The following is a 3490-nucleotide window of genomic DNA, read 5'->3' as shown; positions in this document are numbered from 1 at the left end:
GCCGTGCGTGCCAAATATGCCTGAGTCGAGCAGAAGGCCTCTCATGACTAATTATGAGCAATCTGTCAAATTGCCAAAGTCCTGAAATAGGTCAGCACCACTTTTTACTGGACACTATCTGACCAACAAGCTCTCAACCACTACAGTCTACGGCAGTGTGCTGCACAGGCAGAAGACCTGGCGGGAAGACATAGTAGCAGAGAGGCATCAAGGATTTCCTCTCACTCTTTGCAGACTAGGCACTGCATAGCTAATTAGTTGCAGGAAAATGCACCATCTGTTTCGTCAATGTAAGATAACAGTATTCCACTTCAGCTTCAGGGAAGACCAGTTTCATAAACAATGCCATACCCAAACCTCCTGTAAGATGGACTCTTTTAGCCACAGGGAGATATGATGGGAGCTGCTATTCCTCATTAAATACTTGGTAGGCTAAATGCAAAGACCAGTTTCTTATCTGAGAACAAAGGATTCAAGCATAAAGAACAAGTTAAAGCCCACGGAGAGGAAATAGACAAATTTTTAACATGTTACATTGCTACTACTGGTATGAAAATCTTTTAGCTGCCAGTGACACAGAATAAGCCTTCACCATGGAGAAGATTCCTGGGGAATGGTAACAAAGCAACCTGGCAAGAGGGCTGTGAATACAATGAGCAATGCACCCTGCAACACAGAGTAATCCAAATTATTCACTCTTCAAGGAATGGGGAACAAGCTTTCTGCTTTTCAACATCAGATTGATGCTTTCTAGCAAAAAAACCTGTATACACATACATACACACACACAGACAAGGCTGCTGATAGGGTATGATATACCTAAATTTGGGAAGATAATCTCATAGCTTTATGATAGCAATTTACACTTGAATAATGAAGTGTACTGGCAGGCAAACTCAAGCTGAGTGGGTGTAGCCAGGTAGTACGCTTCAGCAGTAACTTAGCTGTTTCTTTAGCACATGTGAAGAGTTTATATGCCTCAAATATTTTTTTTTAGTTTGCTTAAATTTTCTGACATCATCTTGTTAACAAGAGAGAACATACTATCTCCATATGGGTAACAGCAAGTTCATAATTACTGTACAGGAAGAGATGAACAAACCAGAATTTGCACCTCAGTGGAGATGCCCTCTATTTTTTCTGGTATGTGCCTAAAACCAGCACTCCAGACAAACAATCCACAATGTCTGACAGCAAGATGCATACTGCAACAGTTTTCTTCATTGCCCTTTATCTGTTGGCTTAAAGCCAATCAGGACACACCCTCTATTTGGACAGTATCTGAACTCAAATTTTACATTGCTTAAACTAATTTTTTTGGCCTGTGTACACTTCTAGGTTTTGTTTGTTTGTGTTTTTTTTTCTTGTCAACTTGTTTTCTGTGGTCAGCATTGTTAACCGCGCTGGGTAAGTCCTGCCCTAACACACAGATCCATGGGATTCCTCCTGTGTGGGTCACTAGCAGCCAGCACATTCAGAAAAATAGCAATGCGGAAAAGTTCCCCACACATTTGTGTAAGATTCAGAGAGGTGCAGATTTATCTCATTAACTCCCCTTCCCCATCATTTTGCAAACATTTCTGGCCATTGACCTCCTATTCCAGAAAAACTGAGCAATTCCTCCCACCAGAGTCCTTGTCCATGTGGGCTGGGACATGCCACACAAGGACCGGGGCGTTTGCTGTACATCTCAGAAGGCATCTGCCCACTGTGTGTCCAGGAACGTGACAAAGACCAAGACAGCCAAGAAAGCAGGGTGAGTGATACACAAATACCTATTTGCCATTTCGGGGCTAAGAACTATTTCAGGTACTGTTACTCAGGTATCTTAAGAATAAACTGCTTTTCCACATAGGATTTGAAAGACTCAAAAAAATATACAGGCAGTTTCAGAAATATGCAGTGCTTAATTTTTGCAGGTGTGTCATGGTTTAGGCTCAGCCAGCAACAAAGCACCACGTAGCGGATTGCTCACTCCTCCCCTCTGGTGGGATGGGGAGGAGAATTGGAAGGAAAAAGAAAAAACAACAAACAATCAAAAAAAAAACCCCTCATGGGTTGAGATAACAACAGAGAGGGGTGGCTCACCCATTATGGTCACAGGCAAAAGATAGGCTCGTTAGGGGAAGAAAAAAAAAGACATCACTCTAATTCAAAACACAACAACATTTAACAGACAGAATGGGACAGGAAGAAGTATTACCACATCTTAAAAAACACCTGTCCCACCCCTCCCTTCTTCCCAGGCTCAGTTTTGTTCCCAATATCTCTACCTCCTTTCCCAGTGATGCAGTGACAGGGGATGGGGTGTGCAGTCAGTTCACCACTTCTTGCTGCAAGGGGCAGGGGGGAAAGCACACTTCTGCATTCTTCCCCCTGCTCCACGTGGCTCCTCTCTCACTGGAGACAGTCTTCCATGAACTTTCTCCCCTGTGAGTCCTGGGGTACATTCTTTTCAAGATCACAGAATCACAGAATCACAGAATTGTCTAGGTTGGAAAAGACCTAGAAGACCATCCAGTCCAACCATTGACCTAACACTGACAGTTCCCAACTACAGCATATCTCTAAGCGCTAAGTCAACTTTACTCTTAAACACCTCCAGGGATGGGGACTCCACCACCTCCCTGGGCAGCCCATTCCAATGACTAACAACCTGTTCTGTAAGGAAATGCTCTGGTGTAAAGATGCTCTGGTGTGGGTCACCCCCACCTGTTGCAGTCCTCCCAGAGCTGAACTACAACAGCAGGGACTTCTTCTTCCCACAGAGTCCCGGGGGTCCTCCATAGGCCACAGGTTGGCATCTGCTCCACCGGTGACCTCCATGGGTGGCAGGAGGGCAGCCCTGCCATCTCACCACGGGATACAGGGAGGGTCTCTGCTCCAGCACACCTCCCTCTCTTCCACCAGCCTCAGTGTTCCCACAGGTGTCCTTCCTGTAACTCCTTCTCACAAGTCCCAGCCCCCTCCCATGTTCCCCTTCTGAAATACGTTATCACAGAGGCGCAGCCACCATCGCTAATTGGCTGGACCTTGGCCGAAGGCGGGTCTGACTTGGAGCCAGGGGAGCTTCGAGAAGCTTCTCATAGGGGCCACTGCTGTAGCCCCCTCTCCCACTACCAAAAACCATGCCACACAAACTCAGCACAAGGTGTAGTTCTCAAATTGATGCTGGGTACTTACTTCACTTGCCACCTGCTTGGAGCCTTAATGAGGCCACTTGACATATAGACAAAAAATCTTTTGACCGGAATAAGGACAAGGAATTCACCTGTATGACAGCCATGAAGACTAAAACTATTTCAGTACAGCTTGAATGTCTCACCATATCTCAGACATGAAGTAAAAGTTAGAATATAGTGAAATTCTAGCTTTTTTGAGATGGTATACATTATTTTCTTCAAGCTTTCTGAATATCATCCATCATAGTAAAGAGCAGTGGATTTAACCTCCTAAATGAGAAAACTTCTGCTAGACCTAATGCCCTGAA

The sequence above is a fragment of the Strix uralensis genome, chromosome Z, assembly GCF_047716275.1.
Source record: "Strix uralensis isolate ZFMK-TIS-50842 chromosome Z, bStrUra1, whole genome shotgun sequence".
Lineage (NCBI taxonomy): Eukaryota > Metazoa > Chordata > Aves > Strigiformes > Strigidae > Strix > Strix uralensis.
This window is presented reverse-complemented; position numbering follows the sequence as displayed.